Source organism: Sciurus carolinensis, chromosome 7, assembly GCF_902686445.1.
Source record: "Sciurus carolinensis chromosome 7, mSciCar1.2, whole genome shotgun sequence".
In the NCBI taxonomy this organism is placed as follows: domain Eukaryota; kingdom Metazoa; phylum Chordata; class Mammalia; order Rodentia; family Sciuridae; genus Sciurus; species Sciurus carolinensis.
The window spans coordinates 46,860,841-46,883,334 of NC_062219.1; positions in this window are offsets into that span (position 1 = coordinate 46,860,841).

Here is a 22,494-nt window from a genome sequence, read left to right on the forward strand (position 1 = left end):
TACTCAGTGCTTTAGTGTCTGCCCTGACTACCTCAATTGTTTATAGGTTTTTAGAGTTGAAATTTTTTTCTTGGGACATGTGATTTATAGTACCTGATATTGCCCATGTCTTTTCAGTCTTAGCATATAAAACTGTAATTGTTATGGCCATACTCATTGACTCAGGTAATGTTTCAGAGACCAGTTGTATATGTGTGTGTACACTTGTACATGTGAGAGACAAGTATAAGTGGCGGGAGGAAGAGCTATTAAACTGTTAGTCCAGGTTTAAAAAATCTAAACTTTTGTTTTTCTTTAATAAAAAACTGAACTAAAAAAAAAATTCTATGTCACCAATACTACTAGTCATGAGCTGGAGTATGTCAAATTCATCAAATTATAAGGTTAGAGATGTTCAGCAGAATTCATTATAAAATGAACTGGTACATTTGGAATTGGTCTTGAGTAAAACTGAATAAGTAAGTCACAAACCAGGACGCTCTTGAATATCATGTGATTTACCATTGTCTCTTTTAGCTTACAAATACAGTTGGAAGGTATGTGGTAGATGATTAGAAAAGGCTGAACTTAGTTCATGAATTTGTGGCTAAAGCCTCCAAATGAACCAAAGTTGAACTTCAGCTCTACTTAGAGGTGGTTATGAAAAACAGCAATAAGGGAAAATCTTCCCAATGAGAAGATATGGGTCATCCTTCCTTCTGGAAAAATAAGTGATCGAAGGTTGCAATATATACAAACTCATAGGCAGTGAGGAGTAACTTACCCACATTGGTGAAGAGCCTGAAAGGAGAAGATTGGAAAAGTAGAGACAAGGTATTTGAGAAGAAGCATGTGGATGGATCTGTGGAAGTAGGCATGAACTATGAAGATCTTTAGATCACATATTAATTGCCCTCCAGAGAGCATCTATCTCAGAAAAGGTCCTAAATAATCTAGCAAACAAAAGACTCTGTTGACATTAACCAGTCTCGATCACTAGTTATACCAGTCATAAATGGATTTGCCATGGAGGCAAGAATGTAGGATTATGCATGGACCCAATAACATGAATTTTCTTGCCAATACTGATCTCCTGATTGCTATTCCTGAATATTTAAACTATTAAGACATAGAACTACAACAGAGAATAATACCGGGTCCTAAATAGGACAATAATCTTTGAGTAATACCATTGAACACTAGTGTCAGTTTTGTATTTGAACCCCTTTCCACTGGAAGAAGCAGAAATTCCTCTTGTTTAGAATCAGCTCATATTTTGTGTGTGAGTTTGATTTTCCTACTCACAGGATCTCAGTAAATATTACCCTTCAAGATCCCTCATAATATCTAAAGGATCCTAGAGACTCACTCTTCAACAGAGGAGGGACAGTAAATAGGGAAACATTGGACCTATCTTGTATTGCACCAGAAGTTGCTAGCTTAGAGAGAATTCCTTGTGAGGATCTGCACCATTTCCATGAACTAGGTATACATCCTCAATAGTTGGATATTTTATGAGGCATTGTCCACAGTAAGTAGAATATATGGATGATGGAAATAGGAGTGAGTTTTCTTAGCATCAGTCCTAGGGATGCAGTTGTGGAGTTTATAGTTCCTGTACCCACAATTCTGAACTCTGGATTTAAGGGTCCTGTTCCCAGAGGAGTTATCTTAGTCCATTTGTGTTGCTATGACCAAAATAATACATCCTGGTAATTTATTGAGAAGAGTAATTTATTTTCCACAGTTCTGGAGTCTGGAAAGCCAACATCAAGGCACTGGCAAGTTTGTTGTCTGGTGAGTATCCCCTCTCTGCTTACAAGATGGCACCTTGAGCAGTGGGTTCTCCAGAGGGGAGGAATGATGTGCCCTCATATGGCAGAAGGACAAAAAAGGGTGAACACCTTCTGCTAAGCCTTTTTGTAATGGCAGGACTCTGAGAATTTCTGTTGTTTAAGTCACCTAGTCTGTGATATTTCATTACGGCAACCTTAGTAGCCTAACATAATTATTATCTATGTTACAAAGTACATTCTCTGTTTATAAAAATTAATTAATTTTAAGTAAACAAATGTAAGAGTCAGATAAGAGGTTTTTTTTTTCTCAAAAGTAAGCTGAATGCTTTAAAAGTGCTTTATTGAATTATGCCATTTACAGGAAAATGGATGGATGGAACTAGATACCATTATGTTAGGCAAAATAAGTCAGACTTAGGAGGTCAAGGGGCATATGTTTTCTCTGATATTGCAGAAGATAGAAGGGGAAAAGGCAAAGTAAAGTGAGGGTGGAGCCCATGAAAATCAAAGAGAGATAAGTAGAGGAAAGGGACCAGGGGATGGGAGGTGGGGAAGAAGGGGGAAGTGCTGGGATGAGATATTGGCCAAATTGTATTTATACATGTTATGTTCATGTACAAATATGTAACAACAAATATCAGAAATATGTACAACTGTAATGCACCAATAAATATGTGAAAAAAATGCCTTGTTAAAGGCAAGTCACTAAAAGTTTTGATTAGATTTAGGAAGACAGTATTAACAGATGGTAAGAAAACAAAAAACAATACAGAACAATTCTTCAAATAGTTGCTTTGTATCTATGGTTTTAACTCTTCATTCTACTTTATAGAAATGAAAACTGCAAATCATAGATTAGGTGTCCCAATTATGATTGATGCATAACAGGTCACTTGGTATTCAAATTGGCAGCTTTGTCTCTCACTTAAGAAATGACCTCAGTCACACATCAATGGCCTGTACATCTCATCTATGATAATTCTCCATGCTCACTGGCTTTTCCAATAAACTGAACAATAACTGGTCCAAGAGCTTCTACTCTATTGAAAATTATAATGGTAATTATCAAAATAACAACAATAACTATTTTCTCTAGGTAGTCAGACTGGAGAGCAGGAGGCAGAAAATGTGGAAATATTTTGTTTTATATTTAATATGACTGTGCAATTTGGACTTTTTTGTAGTATATGCAAGAATTATCTTTATAACAAATTAATAAGTAAAATCTCCATAGCATCTTATTTCGTGTGATTCCATGTTTGGAAAGTACAGTAAGTGTTGGAGGTCAGGCTCTGGAGTCAGACTGCTTGCATTTGAATCCTGACTTTACCATGTTCTTATAATGTGAGCTTGAACAGTTTATATAACTTCTCTATGCCAACCATTGTCTGCAAAATGGAAATAACAGTAGAACCACCCTGATAGACTGGTGAAGATTAAATGATATACTGTTTGTGTAAAGCTTTATATGCAAAGGCACATAATAAGAAACTGGTATATCCTAGCTGTTATTAATTTAGGAAATTTAACATAAGTTCCTGATTAAATTCATACAAAATATTTATTAAAGTATTATTTTGATAATAAAATCCTGAGACAACTCAAATGTTTAGCAATAGGGAAATGTTTAAATAAATTATTATATTTATAAGATGACATGTCATTCAGCTGTTAAAGAATCTTGCTTCTTAGGAATAGTCACTGGCATGAAAAAATTCTGATTGTATAATCTTAAGTGAAGAAGATAGATATACAACTATCTATCTATACCTACACCTATATCTATTTCTGTATTTATATCTATAGCTATATATCTCTAAATATTCACATATGTATGTCTTCATATATAATCCCAATTATATATAGCTATTATATAGGTAATTCATAAATATACTTAGATTATATGTAATTATTGGAAATACACACACATATATAAAATCCAAACTTTGTAAAATAAAACATCTAGTTATATATAAAAGGATAGGAGGAAATTTACAAAATGTTAATGTTGGTTGTCTCTTTAAGGTGATTGAGGTTATAGACCATTTTTATTGTCCTTTTCCTTGGGCTCTTTCCTCAGTGAAATTAGGCCTTGTGTGAATAAAATTGCACTAAAATGGAGTCTTATCCATTGCAGCCATGGTCACATCTCAAGCCCTGCTATAGTGCTGTCCACTGTATCTGAAAAACTGAGGGAAACATCTGAGAGATGAGGGGAGGATAGGATAGAGGGGAAGAGCAGAGTTGGAGGGATGACTGATGCTCTTCAGAGTAGCAATACATCAGCAGGAATGATTATGACACAAAGAGATGTGGAATCCAGTATGTAAGAATAGTACCTCTGCAGAGATTTCACAGGGTTTGGTGAGACATAAGGAGCTGGAAGAGGTGAACAGAAGACATGCACCTAGATGCACAGTTTAGGGGATCAGATATTTCCCACAATCTCTAGTCTTCCTTTCAAAAAATCAACTTAGGTATCCTTTGCCTCTGCTTCATCCTTCAGATTCTTATGTGTGACCCAAGTCTCTTTCCTGCACAGGACACACACACATCTTTCAATACTGCCTGCTTCGTCCAGCCCACGCTTGCCAGCCCTCCTTTAATCCCTGCCTTCCAGCACCCTGCACACTCAGCGCTCCACACATTCCACGGGGTCAGTACCCAGCTCCCAGGGCTCTTTCATCATTGGAAGACCAGACTGTTGTTGCTAAGCAGAGTATACAGGGCACAACTGTGGCCAACTGTCTAACCCAAGCTCATTCACGGTATTTCTCAGTTTGCATGGATTATGAGTGGGGGAAGCAATGATTTTCCAGCTTACTACTGAAGCTGATGTACCTTGATGACCTCTTATGAAAATGATAGTTGTGCTTTATGATCTTAATTTTTCCTCAAACCTCAGGAAGCAAACATTTATTGAGTTTATTATTTACAGAAGAATGCTTAACTCTGCAGGATAGGAGGAAGTCACAAGGATATAGATAGCATTGAACCAGTTTAGTCCACATGCTTGATTTGGGGTAGGTTTGTCGTTAAGTGCCAACTTTTTGTTCTACTAAATCAAGTGACCTGATGTAAAATCTGACTTTGATATGTGGAAGTTACTTGAAAACAAATAGAAGAAAAATTAAATTCTGGCTTTACTTTATAAGTGCTGTGATATGTGGTCAATTGCTTTACTTCTCTGACTTTCAATTTCCTTATCTGTAAAATGGAAGTTACTGTGAATGTAAATGAGAATATGTTTGTGAAAGGGCTTCTCAGTGTGTACTACAAGATAAATGTGAGTGCCTCTCCCCCACCAATAAGTTTCCATTACATGACATGAATGTACAGTTGAATTTTATTTTAATTTTGAAAAATGACTAATTGGTCAATATTCACTTCTTAAAAAAGAATATCACAAGGATTAGTACAATGGAAATGGAAATTGAACTTTCTATTCTAAAATAATTTCTGACATTATTAAATTAATAGTAACTGAATGTCATTGGATAAGGAAAGCCCAAGATATCATTAAATGATTCAATAGATCTCATTTTCCAAGTTTTTATATTCCAACCATATCAATTTCCAAGACCATAATGGTTAGTGTTAGGGTTAGGGAAAGATCAGATTCTTTAAAACACCAAGCGTGATGTCTTTGTCATAATAGACATTCAATGCTTTTTTGTTGAATTATCAATGCATAGTGATTTTCAGAATGGAGGGTGGGACTCCATGTCTTGTGTGCAGTCTAGGGATGTTCATGGTGGAAGGATTCTCAACTTCTCTGTGGCAGGTAACAGAAGAGCCTTTAGAAATCTTTCTCTTGTGGCTGATGGGCTGTTGACATTTATTGGATGCTGCCTGGGTGCTAATCACCTCACTCATTTACATCCTTATCTTTCATTTCTCTCAACTATGCCTACCCAAGGGCTATTCCTGAACTGTTATGAGGGTAGTATCCTTACAGCTTAGAAAATACACATACTTTCCAAGGACTTTTAGGCAAATATACAACATTGAAGTTGAGAGAAGGCAGGTAGACAATGTAGCTTAGGATAAAATAAAGAAAAACTAAACCAAATCAAATCAACTTGAACACTGTGAGACTGAGACCTTGACTACAGTGGTAATAAGGAAAAGAATATTTCTAGACTACCAACCATGTATATAGGACTTAAAGTTTACTGCAGTGGTGTTTCCCCTTTTAGAGTTTTGGTGTCTTTCTTAGTCTTTTGTCATTTGTGTTGAGGTATAATTACCAAAAACTGAATACATATGTATTTTTTATCTTTTTTTTCACATTTTTAAACTTGTACATTATAGTAGTACAAACTGATGGGATTGGTTGTTTTTTGTACATGCGCACAATACACAATGTAACAATATAATTTGGCCAGTATCACTCTCTAGCACTTTCCCCCTCCCTATCAGCCTCCTCCTCCTAGGGGGATTTTCATGAGATCTGCCTCCATCTTTCTTTTCCTTTTCCTCTCTAGGTTCCACACAGGAGAGAAAACATTGATCCTTAACTGTCTGAGTTTGACTTATTTCTCTTAACATAACAGTTTCTAGTTCCACCCATTTTCCTGAAGATGCCATAATTTCATTTTTCTTTATGAATAAATAAAACTTCATTGTGTATATATATCACATTTTCTTTATCCATTCATCTATTGATGGACACCTAGCCTGGTTCCATAGTTTGGTTAGTGTGAATTGTGCTACTATAAACATGGGTATACAAGTATCACTGTAGTATGCTGACTTTAATTCTTCAGGATAAATACTGAAGAGTACTATAGCTGGGTCATATGGTGGTTCTGTGCCTTTTGAGGAAACTCCATACTGATTTCCATAGTGGGTGTACTAATTACAATTCCACCAACAGTGTAAAAGTGTTCCTTTTTGTCTTCATCCTCCACAGCATTTATTATTATTTGTATAATGTTATTTGATGATGGTCATTCTAACTGGTGTGAGATGAAATCTCAGTGTAGCAAAAACTGTATATATTTAAGGAGTACTACTTGTTTTGACATTCACATATATAATAACAAGATCATCAAAATCAAGTGAATTAACATATCCATCACTTTACATAGTTACCATTTTCTCTGTCTTGGTATGTGGTGAGAACACTTAAGGTCCATCTTCCTAGCATATTTTATGCATTATAGTATTGTTCATACTGTCACCAGGCTGTACATTAATTAGATCTCTGAATTTATTCATCATCTTAACACAAACAAAATAAATATGGATAAGCCTGAAAACTTTGGAGTGTATAGGATAGGAAGGAAAATATGCTGCACAAATCTTAGTCTCTTTCCTCACCCTAAAACTTTTCACAGATCTATCACCACATTCTGAGGTGTCCTTGAGCTGAGAACTGGCGTGCGGTGGGTGAGCTCAGGGCTTTTGTCTGTCTATGGTCTACCTACCGTGTGATGCTGGGTAACCCAGATCCCAAGATTTGCAGGGGCCCTACGCTTGGTTTAAGGCTATGCTATGGACTTCTTGACTTTTTTTTTTTCTTCTTGAAGTTCTTAATGACTTCATCTTTGGACTTGTTTTTATAAACAATGTCACAGGAAATAATTGAGTGTGGGAGTGAGTGATGGAGGCATGCAAGGCAGCAAACTGTGTATAAGCTCATATCTGCAGCAGTGAACATCTGAGTAGATGGCCTGGTCTCCTGATACACATGTGTCTGGGGTCTTCTGGGAGCCCTGGAAACAATGGGGTGACCAAGGCTGGAACCCTGGGCCCAGATTTGCAGTGGCAATTGTAGCAGAACAAGCAGAACAGCAGCATTGGCCTAGTGACCACAGCCTTGGGAATGGAGGAGCTTTGCTTAAGGTTACTGTTAAGGACTGTGGTGAACGGTGGGCTTACTGACCAATCCTTTGGAGCAAATCCTTGTGCATCTGCACAGATATGAACTCTCCAGTCTGAGTGCAAGGTCAGGAAGTATGGAGATCAGGCAGTAAACATTACCAGTAAATTATTGCAAAGAAAAAATGTATACATGGACATCACATTAAAGTATTTCAAGAAATTATTAGAATTCTTTGGAAACTTTTGTATTTCTGTTTTTGAAAAGTACTGCAACATTGCAAAGTAAATACGCACAATTTAGAAATAAAAATTAAATTTAAAAATGGTCACATTTGACAGAATAGAATGCTATTTTCATCTGAACCATAAATAAGAAAGACAATTTTAAAAAGAATTCTTCCTTATAATTGAAGACACATAGATGGAGTACATAGACAGGTATTCTGAATCATATGCAAAGCATGAAGCTGATTTCAGTTTTTTGTAAACCTCTGTGAGTTTCTAAACATGTCTGAGGAAGCACAAAAATGTCATATAAATTTATAATTAAAATTAGAATCAGATTTTTGTGAAATTGATTTGTATGAAGAATTAAGTCTTTAAATAAAAGTTATTCTACAAGAATCTCATCTCTAGATTCACTAAAATTTATATTGTTGAATAATTTATCAGAAATGTATCCCAATCTTGTAATGACCTGCAAAATACCCTTAATAATTCCAGCAAGCTGGGCATGGTGGCAAACACCTGTAATCCCAGAGGTTGGGAGGTTGAGGCCAGAGGATTTTGAGTTCAAAGCCAACCTCAGCAAAAGTGAGGTGCTAAGCAACTCAGTGAGTTGCTCTAAATAAAATACAAAAAATAGGACTGGGGATGTGGCTTGGTGGTCAAAGGCCTCTGAGTTCAATCCCTTGTACCACCCCCCCAAAAAAATTCTAATAAGTTTGCATCATAGGAAAGACCATTCTGAGAATTAAAAATTATCAAAAATTATTTGTGATTTTGCATTTGCCAATAACAATTGATGTTGTTTTTAATTATGTTGCTGGAAAATGAAGTTTCTAAATTCATCATTTTTTTACCTTATAAATCAATTTATTAAAAAGCAGGAGAGGAAGGCAGCAAGTGCTGGGGAGTGATATTGGTCAAATCATATTGTTATATTGTGTGAATGTACAAATGTGTAACAATAAGTCCCATTATTATGTACAACTATAATGCACTAATAAAAATGTGGAAAAAAAAGAAAAGCTGGAAAAATTATATAATCAATGAAGAATTGTATTAACAAATTATTATTATTTGCTGTGTTACATAAAATCATGCCAGCAAAAATGCATTTTTGCAAGTTACCAGTTTATGTTGTTAGTCATACACCACAATTAATCCATTTCTGGGTTTTAAAAAGAAAAAAGCTTTATAGATCAGTACATTTAGCTGAAGTTTCCTCCCTACTTTTTGAAGTATGAGCCCCACATTTTCATTTTGTACATGATCCTATAAACTTCATAGCTGCCCTATCCAGCTTCTCCACTATTCCTCATCTCTTCTAAGTAGGCACATAACACACACTTCTTTCTTCCATTTTCACATTCCTGTATTTATGCTGCATCTTCTGCTTAGAATGCCCTTTCTGGCTCCCCATCTGTAAGAATCCTACCTACCCTTTCATACTCAGCTCTACACATAAAAACACTACATCCTTATAGCACTTGACCATACATTCATCATAGCCCATTTTGTGCTATCATTAACTATTTGTATATCTCTCCCTTTTGCAAGAATCTGATCTCATTAAGCATAAGGGCTCTACTTATTAAGCTGTCATTCCTCAAGACCAAGGGCCATGATGTATATTGAGAATAAATGCAAAGTATTGAGGAAATCAGTCAAGAAATTTAATACTGAGGAAATGTGGTTACATTGATCAGTGTGTCTCTAGCTAGTCCGGTTGACTCTGCGAGTGTTCCTGTCCTCTTACTGCTTTACTCCTGGAGAATGACACAGAATCTAAGGCCAAAAGGAAAGGTAGAAGTTAGCTTGATGAAATGGGACAGGAGAGACAAGCACAGTATCAAAAGCAGAAAGGAACCAAGAGCATAGGCCCAGAAGCATGAGGGAACATAGTGACAGAGGAAGCTTTCCTCAAGGTGCTTTGTTATTCAAAGAGGAGAAGCAATGCGGAATTCGCTGTTCTTCCCTCCCAGAGTCACCAAATAAACCTTTAGGATCCATCTCTACCTCAATAAAAATGACAGTGAAATATGTCCAACAAATATTTAACAGAATACTTAGAACTTTACTCAGAAGTTTAGATCATTAGGTAAGTCTTTGTCTTGACGTTATTGGTCCAGTTAGATGGTCCACTGAATTAATTAGTCTGTACAGCAAATGTTCTTTTCTGGGCATGTAGTAGATGAGTTAGGTCTGGATTCAGAGCCTGTGTCCCTACCCTTGTTGTCTAGGACATAGTAGGAAAAACCAATAAGAAGGGAGGATCATGCCAGAACCCATTTCTATCACCACAGAGGTCTTAAAGTCAAAGCCCTTTACATATAAAGAGGAACTCAATTCTGTTTCTCTAACTCCAAAGTGAAGGACATCTATCCTCTGAGTGAAACAGAATTAACATTATCTGAAGTTTCCTTGGGATAAAGTATTTTATTAGAATTCAGAAGTTTAATTACATCTTAAAGTATTAAAAAGATCTTATATGTTGATTCTTTGATTTTAGCAACCCTAGGTAACAAATACCTAAGAATTCTACCCTGTTTGAGGTTGCAGGTCTTCTCTATCTTTTCTGATCTTTGAGAAGAGTTTCATTCTTATATGTTTCTTTCTTAAGTTCCCTAAGGAGTCAGTTACAGAAAACAAACAAATTTGTAAATGTGCTATTTTTATTTTCGTCTCTATAGACTATCTATCTTAACATGTAGAAAGTGTCTGTGAGACAGGATATGAAGACCTCATAAAATTGAGGAGACATAAGCAAATAGCAAAATTTAGATATCTACAAAATACATGATGTATTTATATGTTGATACATAATTTCTCAGCAAATACTCTTCTACTACTAATAACCAGGAGAAGAAAAGACAGAAGACACACACACACACACACACACACACACACACACACATATACATACAAGCATATATACATACATACACACACACACACATATATACATACAAGCATATATACATACATACATACATACACACACATACACACCTTCTCAAATTAGAAGGTGAGGAAGAAGAATGAAAGAAGAACAAGGAATTTATTTTCTATAGTTAAAAAAAAAGAAGTACTATGTATTATACGCTGAGGGCATCAAAGAACTTTAAAGATGTATCCTGTGAAATTTTAGAAGTTATTAATGAAATAGTATAGCAAGATGAACTACATTAAAATATTTTTTCCAACCATTCCAGAAATCATGGTCCAAGTTGGCTTGTCAAGGCTGGTAGGTCATGCACTTTTAACTGTAGCTCAGATTGCTGGGAGACACATCCTCCTTGTTAGTTTCAGGTGACAGCTCACTGTACAGGAGAGATCCACTTCTAGAGAAAGAGAGAAGAAGGAGAGGAAGATTTAGCACTACATTTCACAGGGCAAGAAATTCCACCCTAGCTCCAATGTGTGTTGGCCTGTAGCCTGGGATCTTGTTAAACACATGACCGTCACTCTCCTGCCTATTTCTGGCCTGGATTTGGAGCTTGGTGGCTAAGCAAACCCCAGTTGGAGCTAAAATTAGGCAGTCAAATTATGACAAGACATATTTGTCTTCAACAAAGAAGAGGTGCCTATTTAAGAAAAAATGGATCTATCCATGGGTCAGTGTAAGTCACATGTGTCTTAGCAAACTGTTTCTATTATATGGAAACCGAATTAAAATAGACCAACTAATTGCACTGCACTCTGCCTTTCAGACACCTGGTATTGCCATATCAGTCAAATTTTGTTGTGAATGGTCACATCTAGCTGAGGAAAGTTTAAGTAATGGAAGTAATTTAACAAGCTGTTGACTCGGACTACAAAAAGCAGAGCAAACAGATAAAACCATATCTTTTAGATGAATGTAATTTTTTATTGTTAAGATGTTAAAGTTTGGATACCTTTTGTATCATAGAGGGAATGAATTTGGTGTCTGAGAGTCAAGATATACACTTCATTTGACAAGCATCTCATAAAACCAAATAGCAGAACAGAAATTATTTCTTACATATATATAATATACCTTTTAAAATATTTTTAAAAAATTTTCAAGCTTCTCAACTAACTTTCTGGCAGTGTACAATGGGCATAGTATTAAGGTGGAATCAGTAATCAAAAATCTTTCTCTCCCATTAAGGAATATAGGATCTATTGGAAGAGGTGATTAATAAATGCCAAAAAAGATTTTTTTAAAGAACAGTAAAAAGATTTCAACTGCAGTTTGAAATAATTGTACAAGAGATATTTGGCCTTCTATTAAGCAATTTAGAAGAAAGTTATCACTTCTGATTTTAATGATTATAGAAGAGATATTTCCCCAAGTGTATAGAAGGAGATTAATGCACAGTGGAGTAAAGAAAACAAGGAGTCTAAAAGTTTGAGAAGGTCTGAAGGAGATGGAGAATGCATTTTTTTGGATGGAAGCCTCTCTAGGAAAGTAGTTTTAGTCACACAGGACATGTCTATGGCAGGCACATAGCTGGTTCCTCTAGAGATAAAGCTCTTATAAGTCTAGAAAAAACCTAAGACTCAGAGCTCATCAGCACCCATTCAGGGCCTCAAGCCTGGGCAAGCAGACTCTGGTGTTCACTCTTTTCATCACCTAATACTTAAAACCAGGACCAAAACACAAACTATAAGAAAACCAGTTAAATAATGGCTTCCCTCCCCTCCAAATAGAGTCACTTCAAATATAAAAGCCCCACTGCCTGGTAATGATAGTTGATTCTTCCCACTCAGCCATTGCTGGGACCCACCCCTTGTCTCCTGATGACTCCAGACCTCAAGCACTAGGTTCTAGCACTAGGTTTTAGAATGGGCACCTTCCATAGGTGCCAGCATTCCTGCTCCACCAGACCTTTTGGCTGGAGATACTTTCTGTCTGCAAGAATTATTTTAATACTTCGTCATTTAGAGGATTTAAACCATGCTTGGTTGTGAGCAACAAGGACAGAAGACATTTAAATATGTTGAGCTCACAGCACCATGTTTTAAAGGTTTCTGTGTTTCTGTATATATACATGAGGAAATGTATGGCAGAAAATTGAACAAGGCTTTCCTGGGCATCTCTCATTAATCAAAATTTTGTAGTTCGATTATGTACCCATGCAGAAGGAAAAGATGTTTATTCCTCTCAATGGCTTTGCTAAGGTTGTGATGACTGACCTTGCTGTTGAAAATGATGGGTACCTTTCTATCCTGATTTTTTTATTTGACCTTTCAGCAGTGCTCAACTGATGACACTCTTGCTTCTTGGAATGTTTTCTTCCACTGGCTGCTATTACACCATTCTCTCTAGGTTTTCTTCCTACTTGACTCCTTTCTCTTAGTTTCCATGAAGTCAGGAACCATGTCATCTTGTACACTATGGTATATCAGTGCTAAGCATAGTTCCCAACTGACTGTCAATGAATGAACATTTGTTCTACTGATTCCAAGTAAGACCCAACTAGTTATGCTGTCAAAAAATTATTTTATATGAGCTTTGAGATAACCTTGTAATGGCTCGTGTGTTATTTTAAGCAAATCTAATGAAAGCATTCAAGTAAGGTCTAACTCTCTCTGCTGATCTTGCACATTAGATGTCACAGTGTGCAACACTCAGTCAGATGATGCATGAGCACCTATATGAGCACCTACATACACTAAGCTTTGTTCTAGGTACTGGGGATACACAAGTTGAACTGACAAGACTCCTCAGGTAGTTTTTATCTGGAATTTCATGGCATTTCCAAGGGACAAGAGCAAGGTTCTTCCCAAAGGAGTAGCTACTGTTTTTTTTAAATCTCCATATCATAGATGAAGAAACAAAGATTTAGAGTATGTTAAGTAATTTGTTGAAGATCATGTAACTAGCAATTGTCAAAGCCAGGCCTTGACTGGAGAGCCTTCTATTTCATCACCAGCTGTGCTGCCACCATTGGTGATTGGCATCCTCTGCACCCTTGGAATCAGGGCCCTTGAATGACCATTGTCTGCTCTCTATACCACTGAAGTGTATTGAGCCCCCAGATTACCTCTCACTCCCTACAATGTCCTCCTCTGACCTCAGAGTTCCCACTCCTTTACTGTGTTGGTTCTCAACTAGGAACATTAGAGAAAAATGATTCTGATTAATTGAATTTTCATAAAGTTGTGAGTGACAGTTGTTGCTTAGAAAAAGGTGCTTTTATTAAAAAAATCTTATACAGCATTTCAGAGTTTTTCTGAGGTGTTTTTGATATCAAATAGTCATTTAAACCTCCCTATCTGGACATTGTTTTTTATTCTTCTAATTTTTAATTTGTTCTAATTATTTATACATGACAGTAGAATGCACTTTGATACATCATATATAATAGATTATAATTTCTCATTTTTCTGTCTGTACATGATGTAGAATCTTATTAGTTGTATAGTTATATATGTACATAGGGTAATAATGTCTGATTCATTCTACTATCCTTCCCATCCCCATCCCCCTTCCCTCCCTTCACTCACCTCTACCTAATCTAAAGTAACTCTATCCTTCCATAGCCCCACTACCCCCCACATAATGAATTTTCATCTGCATATCAGAGAAAACATTTGACTTTTGTTTTTTGGAATTGGCTTATTTTGCTTAGCATGACATTCTCCAGTTCCATCCATTTACCAGTAAATGCCATCATTTTTTTCTTCTTCAATGCTGAGTAATATATATATATATTATATATATATATATATATATATAATATATATATATATATATTTATATATATATATATAAACAATTATAATATATAATTATAATATATAACATAATTATATATATATATATATAAAATTTTTATCCATTCATCTGTTGAAGGGCATCTAGATTGGTTCCATAGTTTAGCTATTGTGAATTGAGCTGCTATAAACATTGATGTGACTGCATCACTATAATATGCTGATTTCAAGTCCCAAAGGACATTTCTAATATCCTTTTTATAACTCAGGAAACTGATGCTTGAAGAAGCTCATGTTGGTAATCCACATCAACTTATTGGCAGAATTTCCAGAAGGCAGAATGAAAAGAGTATCATCCCCAGCATATAGGAGAGGATTTCAGGAGTTCCGCCTGCTTGTATATACAGCAATCCTACTTGTTCAATTCCCTTTTACCATAGGTTCTCTTTCCTTCACTCAGGACCATTTCTTCACTAACTGCCACATTTCTCCCTTGACTCTTCCCTCCAGATAATGTTCCTGCTGCCATGGAAAACTGCCCCCGCCCCCCACAACTCCGCAACACCATCTTTGCTATATTTTCAAAACTAGGTTTTTCTTCAAGACCTTGCTCAAGCCCTTGATAGGTCCTTCCAACTACCTCTAATAAACTAGAGGCCATCAGGTGGGTCAGTGCCCTTGACAAACAGATCAGTGAATTATTTTGAATATCACCTCTCCTTCCAATTATTCTTTCTATCTCTTCCCCACCCTCCTCTTCTATTACAATTTTCACTTTGACTGTGTACCACACTGGCCAACACTTGGTTACATGGAATGAAATTTTCTTCATGCTTCATTGATTTTATTCTCATCCTCCCAATTCATGGCAGTTATAATTCTTTGCCCTATATTATCAGTCCTCAAGGTTTTCAATTTTGGGATGCATTTACTTTATTAAATACTATTGAGAACACCAAAGAGTTTTTATTTGTGTTGTTACATCTATTGATATTTATCATATTAGATATTACTATTGAGAAATTTGGAATATTCACTTAGTAATTTCTTAAAAATAATAAATTTCTTATTTGCTAACACAAATCACATATTTTTGCAAAATATAACAATTTTCCAAACAAAATTATTCTAGTGAGAAGAAGGCATTGTTTTGCATTTTTATAAGTCTCTTTAATATTTGGCTTAACAAATGACAGCAAGATTGTCATACCTGCTTCTGCATTTAATCCATGCCAATATCACATGTCCTTACTCCCTAGAAAACTCCACTGTTCAATCCTATAAGAGTAAGAGTGAAAATGGCAATTACATCTTAGTAAAATTAAGAAAATAGTTTTTACTTCATGGAGTCCCCTGAAGTGGTTTCAGAGAGCCCTAGGATTCTCAGAAGTATATTTTGAGAACCATGTTCATATTATAATTGAAATGGTTAAATTTTTCTGTTTGTGATTTTGTTTGGTTATTCTTGTACATAAAAATATGCAGAAGCCCATCAGTTTCCATCCAATTCAGAAGTACAATGGTTTGTTCTGTGAGGCAGTTAGTGTATGTGTGTGTGTGTGTGTGTGTGTGTGTGTGTGTGTGTGTATGCAGGGATGAGAGGAATATGGAGCACTTACATTACACTGTCACATAAAGATGGCAGGAGATGGCAGGCTCTGGGGTTGCAGAGCCTAAGAGAATGCAGAGAAGGATGGATTTGGGAATATAGCATTTGGTGTATTAATATAAAAGATATTCATTCAATATGATTCTGAGGCTCGGGAAAATGGAGTGAGTTGGTAAGATCTATGAATCATAAAAGACATACTTGCAAAGTTGTTATGAAACCTTATAGAATCATTTTCCCTTCATTCACATTTAAATCTTAAATTGAGTTGCTATTAGGGTACTTTCATATTTTGAATGGCATGGATATAGAGTCTAAATAAGTTTTCGTGAAAGACAAGATGCCAGATAACAGGTACTCCTGAACACCCTTACAAATGGCTTTTGCAGAAGGGTTTATGAATCAGACCAGTCAGTGAGAGAATCCTGTTATGATTATGTAATGCCAGGTTTCACTGGGAAAGCTGTGCTCTGGAAGAAGCACCTCAGCATGGACTTCTAACAAGCCAGATAAGAGGCTTGCTAACCGGATATGTGGATTTGGATAGGTTCTTCAAATTCCTATAAATAGGAATGAAAAGCTCTGTAGTATTTTATGGAGTATGTGACAACTTTAACTCATGGATTTATTTTAGTTATACCCATTTGCAGGGAAGACATGCAAATGTAAAGACCTTCCTTAACATTTCAAAAAGTTTATGAAAGTACCAACTGACTCCCAAAAGTTCCAAGATTGCTAATTTAGAAAAACATAAGAAAAGTCTATAGAGGATAACTGAGGCTCCAGTAATGTTTGCATGAAATAGATGGTTAGTCCTTGTTCAGGGTTGAAGGAGTGATTATAACTCATTGGGTAAAAATCATATTTAAGCAATGGGAAGGGAGGAGTGTCAAACACTGATGAAACACCTAAGGATTTATGATGTCAAAGAATTTTCCTGGTAAGGATGCATGTTTGACTTTCTATAAAGGAACTGGAAAGCAGGTGAGTTTCTCTTCTGAGTCGTAGCCGCCTGGTGTTGCTCAATTTGGGCATGACCTTGCCACTTGAGAAGGTGAACCACTCTGCCTTTTTCTAAAGCAAGCCTTAACACTAGAGGTGTCCTGACAAAGGGGAAATAAGACTTAAGGCTGACCAAGATGGCGAAAGAGGAAAAAGATTATGTGAACATCTTGCAACTTTGTTTATGTGTTGTCTTTTCTTGGTTGGGAAGGTCAATTGGAAAACAAAGGATAATTTAATTGACACGGAGACCCTTGGAAATTACAAAATTCATGAATCAAATTCATGAATCATTCAATCATACTAATCTATATGTTACTATACTGACTCCTGCACACTTTAATGTATTAACCTAACTGGGTGTTGGTATTAAATGGATGTAATCTTAGGATTTTAAGTATATTTAGCTGATTTTTTTCCTACAGAATTTCTTAAAGGATTTAAGTTCAATATTCCATAACAATGTTTTCTTCAAAATGTACAAAAATAGAAATTTCACTGATTTTTAAAGAAGCAAAAGGAAAGACACTGTTCTGGTTTGAGGTGTCTCAAGGAATTTCTGAAATGTGTTCTTTGAGTCATTAACAAATTGGAACCAATAGAAAATATGTGTAGAAAATGAAACAACCCTTCCCCCAAACCAAACAATGAAGGACAGCTGCTGACAGGGAGGTTGGATTAACAAAGGAGCAAGTGTATGAAATGCAGTGGTATTTGCCCAGACCCTGAGTTTCTTTCAGTCTTTCAGGCTGGCCGTGGTGACAGAGCCATCTGTCCTATCATTTTGCCCTCTGTAGTTAGCCATTAATTTTCCACAAGGGCTCTCAGTGACAGCTCCCTCATACTGACCATACTTGGACACGGGGTGTATGACATGCTTTCAAAGAGTAGCTTCCAGGATTCAAGGCTTATGACACTGAGTCTATGGAGAAAGAGAGGGAGAGAGGTTTCTTTAGAAGCCAAAGGTAGAAGAACAACAGAGAGACACTGACTCACTTAGGGAAACTGCTATTTTTACCTGTGTCACATTTGGTCTTGAAATCTTACTCTGTAGGGCTGCAACTCCTGATCCAAATAGTAAACAATAAAACAGTTGTCTGAGTAAATAGAGAGGAAATGTTAACAGGTTATTCCTTAAAGCCAGAGGAAGAACTAAAGCATCAATGGTCCTAAATCTTAGTTGAGACGATTTTTTTTCTCACTTCCCAGTGTGTATTCTCTTCTTTCTCTTCTGCAGCTGTTCTACCCTCACTAGAAATAATATGCATAAAAGAGTCTTCTACAAATATGCCTCAAAATTATCATGCTACTTTCTTCCTGCTTGCCCTGATGCTAGCCAGGACTCAAGCTTGGCTTTTAGAGCACTAGGTTTCATGAGGTAAAATTTCAAGGATACACTTAATATAATCTCCTCAAAATGTTCTTCTGATAAAAGAGCATGAGGTCATTGCAAATATTCCTGGAAAACCAACATTCCATTTTAGGGAATATTCAATAACCTGCTTGTCATGGTTTTTGGTTGTTCTGGAATGTTATCATTTCCAGACTGCTTGTATGTATTATGTGAGCTACTTTTTCTGTCAAAGAAAAATGATCATCTTTTAGTATTTGTTTTTTTGAAAATGTAGAAATGTGGCTAAGGAATTGTATTTTTCAGTGTGTGTGCTATAGAAGGTAAAACTTTGTATATCTAACAGCATTTGCAAATGTCTTCTTATGACTCAGGTCAGAAATTGGGCCAAATATCAATGTGGGGAAGGAGTTTATTAATCAACATTTGTGATTCTAGCTTAGAGAAAAGACAGTTTCTTTTTAGCATAATATAAGCAAACTTCAGAGGTCATACAGGAGAAAATGGACAGAAATATGAAAATTAGAAAGTTATATAAACAAAAGGCAGATAAGGAGGAAACACAACACAATAAAAATAAAGAAGAATTACCAGAACAAAAGAAACTACTTGAATTGGCAAAGAATATGGTCAGGAAATTCACCAAAGAATACTAAAAGTCAAACATGTATGTGAAAATATGCTTCACTTCAAATTGGAGAAATTTCAATAAAAGGACAATTTTTTTTCACAATGGTTGGCAGGTATTAAACATATATCCAGTATTGCAAAGGGTCTGGAAAAAAATGCGTTATGAGGAACTTCTCTGACCTAACTGTACAAAGACACACCAATATACAAGAAAATCTTTAAGATAATTAGGGAAATTTAAAATATGGACTGAGTAGTAGATGGCATTAGGTGATTGTTAATTTTGTTAGATGTGATATTGGTTATGGGGATGAAAAAAGACGTTCGTATCAGTTAGAGATGCCAAATAAAGTGGTTAAAGGTGGGAATGGGAGATGGTGTAGTATTTACTTTGAAATGTTCCAGAATGAAAACATTGTGGACATGGGATAGATGAAATAAGGCTGATAAAATGGTGATAATGGTTGAAATAAGTTTGTTATATTATTTGTTCTACATTTGGAATAAAATGGGTACATTTTTCTCTAGCAAATTTTTACAAGTGCATTTGATTGAGTTCTTTGGGGAAAAAAAAGAAACAGAAAAGAAACCCAGGGGAAATCTATACCTATCTACCTATTATCTATATCATATCTATCTAGCTATCATGTCATATTCTATCATTTATCTTTCTGCTCCTCCCCCATCTTCTTCATCTAATCTAACTCTATTATTGCATAAAAAGTGAAATTACACAAACCATAACGTTAACCCTCACCTCTATAGAATGTAGTAGGATAAAAGGAGGTAAACCACTTACTTTATTTCATCTCTTTACCATATTTTCGTCCTTTGATTTCTCCCTTTCTCTCCCCTCCCTCTTCCTTTCCTTTTTACAATCTGTGACCCTCTCCTTCTCCTTTTCTTTCTCTCTCTCTTCCCCTTTCTCTGTTTGGTTGATCATTTTCTCTTCTTCATTCTCTTTTTAATTCTTTGAACCTTATTAGTTCTGATTTTATATTTAATTTTTGTTCTTCTTGTTATGGCCCTTGATATTTTGGTATACATTTAGAAATTGATATCTAACATTAATTAATTTCTAGATATTCCTTACAAACAAAGAAACTATATAATGCATCTCCATTCCTGTCTTATATTTTGCAGTCATCTAGAATTTTTAAAATGCATCATAATAATTTTATTAAATAGTGTTCACCAACAATTGTATAGACTGATATGATTGATTTGTATCTCTGCTTACTGCAGTTTTCATAAAACCACATCATTCTCTTTCTTTCCCCCCAGGAAAAGTTTTTTCTGATAAATAAATATAATGAATTCTTCAATTCTTGTATCAGAAATGATTTTTTTCCCTTGGTACTTAGTGCTCTTTTTGCTGGGTATAGGATTATAGGTTAATAATAGTTTTCCCTCAGGTCTTCAAAATATTGTTCTGTTGTCTTCTAGCATACATTATTACTCTTTAAAAGTCTCATACAAATTGGAATACTTTTCCTTTTTAAGTAACATTTTCCCTTTCTCTGGAAACCTGTATAATTATTTACCTATCTCTGATATTTTGAAATTTAACAATGATATGCTCAGCTGTCAATCATTTTATTCATCATGACTGGCATTGATGGAGCCATTCAAACTACAGACTTAATGCTTTTCTATAGTTCTGAAGTTTTCTTTGATAAACTGTATGTTTTCTCTTTTTGTGAAATGGTTATCAACATATTACAGGTAATGGAACTTCTGAATCTATCTTTGAAGATCTTTTTTTCTTCTTTTCATTTTATATCTCTTTGTCTTTTGCACAATATTTTGGGGTAATTACCTTGTTTGTTGGGCCAGTTTGCTGATTTGCTTTTCATTTGTAGTTACTCTACTAGTCAACTCATGTGCCTAATTTTTCATTCTTCTTGAGCTGGGACATTCATCTTCTCTGTCCATCTTCTTGATTTCCCTTGGATGGTGGATCTCATGGTTCTTGGGCTTTTCTGAATTACACTTCCAGTTTTCCTGGTTTTACAACTGAGTTGTAGACAACAATCAGATGTTAAATTTCTAAGCTTTTCAGTAGTCTCTTTTTCAAGAACATCTTAGTCTTTTTAAAAAAAAATCATTTATTGTTGTTCATTTTTTTTATGTGGTGATGGGGATTGAACCCAGGGTCTCATTCATACTAGGCAAATGTTTGAGCATTGAGTTATCTCCCCAGGCCAAGGATGCCTTATTCTTTGTGTGTGTGTGTGTGTGTGTGTGTGTGTGTGTGTGTGTGTGAAGAGTTCCTCATTGGAAAGTATCTTTAATAAGCACAAGATTATATTTGGAATGGAGATATCAACTTAGACATAATTTTCCATGTTTTTAAACATATGCAGAGCATATATTGCACATTAACATTATAGCTATTGGTAACTACCTATTTTCTTTTTTCTCATTTTTTGTGGGTTTTTAAAAACTTGTTTTAATTGGTTATACATGACAGTAGTATGCATTTTGACGCACTGTGCACAATTGGAACACAACTTCTCATCCCTCTGGCTGTACATGGTACTGAGTCACACCAGTAATGAAATCACATATGTATGTAGGGTAATAAAGTCTCTCATTCTACCATCCTTCCCAACCTGCCCCACCCCATACTCCACTCACTCCCCTCTGCACAACCCAAAGTTCCTTCATTCTTCCATACCTCCCCCAGCTATGGATCAGCAAGGGATGACTTATTCTTTAAGAGATCTCTGAGAATGTAAATTACACTTATTTAAAATCACTTTTATTGTGTCTTATTTAAAGCCTATTACAATACCTTTCCCCTTGATTATTAGTCCTTTCTGTTTTCTTCAGAAACTTGATTTTTCTTGGTTGTGTGCTCAACTTTGTAGTTGAAAATTCTTATAAATGAATACAGTCTGATTTAGGGAATCTAGTCCTATGTAAAAAAGAGACTTCTGGGTGTAACTAGATGTTGTTTTAGGAGTACATTTAGTCCTTGAGTGAGGACTGTTCTTTGTTTTAACTATTAGTGGAGTTTATCATACCTGTCTGGGCTAAGTTCACAAACTTACTCTTTTTATTCTTTTCTTCTTTTTATTTGTTCCTTTTAGTTACATATGACAGTAGAATATATTTTGGCAAATCATACATACAGAAAGTTTAACTTATTCTATTTAGGATCCCACTATTGTGGTTGTACATGATGTGGATTTACCCTGGTGGTGTATTCAAATACTAGACTTGGAAAGTTATGTCCAATTAATTCTACTGTCTTTCCTATTCCCTTCTCCCCTTCTATCCCTTCATTTCCCTTTGTCTAATCCAATGGATTTCTATTATTTTCCCCCAACCTCCCTTGTTTTGGGTTAGCACCCACAAATCAGAGAGAATATTTGGTCTTTGGT